We start from the raw sequence: 1,419 nt of genomic DNA, 5'->3' as shown, positions 1-1,419 counted from the left end.
GGAGGAGGAGCTCTTCTTTAAAGTGTATAATCAACACGACGTCCCTTTCTAGTTCCTCTGTGTGAGAAATTAGAATCACGTAATTTTTACTTATACTGAAGTTGACGTCACATTGGCCCATATTGTAATTATTCGTTGTCTAAGTTACGGACTTGTTCTGTGGGTTTTTTTGATTTGTGTCCGGACGTCACCTCAACTTTCTTTTAGTGTGTGTTTAGTGGTCGTCGTTTCTTTGACCTTTGTGAGTCACTAGTCACTACTATGAACGGGGTATGTAACAGACGGTATTTTGTTTTGAGACTCACTAAGTTTCACATACCTGCAGGCAGCCTTTACACTCTTTTTGTTTTTTCCTCAACCTTTCTGGTTGCCCAGAGAAACTTACTCCTTGGACTTGTTCCTGCAACCAGGAACAACACGACATCCCTGTAGGGATTGTCAGTGTACGTAGGATGAACAGGAGCGAACAATTAAATATACATACGATACACGGAAGAGACAGCTCACATAAAGTATATCCGGCGATGATACGTCATAATTACATCCAGAGAATTATGGAACAGAACCAGGACTCTTATTGAAACGGGTATATTCCTAGTGTAGTCTCCGCAACGCCTAAAGTATACAATTGTACATTGTCTTTTAGCAGGATGTAAGTAGACCTCAAGTGAAACACATCGCCGTATAGGAAATTATCGGAAAGTACGGCATGTTGTTTTTCTTACTAAATTTAGTATTTTTAGGTTGTTCTGTCTTTCTTTGAGACTTTATTCTACTTCAACACGTTTGGATGTCAGGTGTACTCATGAATAGATTAGTGGTAATATTTTCGTTAATTTAATCTTAGTTTGTTCAGGTCGACGGTTGCACACACACTGCGTACGTTAGTTTTAGGGGCGGAAGACTGTTGGGGCCCCGCACGTGTTCACACCACTCGTCACTCAACTGTCAGTTGCCCTATTTCAATCTCACTTTTATTATTGGTGTGCTCCTTTCTTTTATGGCTATCATCAAGTGACTAGTATCAACAAGCTGTTAGTTCTGCTAGGCTATAACTGTTTCGGACACTAACTTCTCAGCGCTTCAGATAAACTTATTAGGGACTATCGGGACACACTCTAAGTAAGGAGAACCTTTAGGAAGGAATTTTCCTCAAAATCGGTCCCCTTACTCGCGGAGAGCACTATATTGATCATCTAGCACAGTCACACGCACTACGTCGGTACTACTACTAGCTACGCGCATCGACCGACACCTCGGGCCATGGGCGTGGTAGGTGAGGTTAAGGGATGGCATCGCTGTGTATAGCCGAACCATGCAGTGAATATCTTTCTGTTGTTATGTGGATTTAGTACTGTAAGTGTGTGAAGTTTGACTGGTCGAGCGTACCGTCTGTGATGGAGTCACGGTGACTCCGCG

This window comes from Notothenia coriiceps, unplaced genomic scaffold (genome assembly GCF_000735185.1).
Source record: "Notothenia coriiceps isolate Sejong01 unplaced genomic scaffold, NC01 NC01_scaffold00000289, whole genome shotgun sequence".
Taxonomy (NCBI): domain Eukaryota; kingdom Metazoa; phylum Chordata; class Actinopteri; order Perciformes; family Nototheniidae; genus Notothenia; species Notothenia coriiceps.
The sequence above is the reverse complement of the archived record's forward strand: the minus strand, read 5'-3'. Positions refer to the sequence as shown.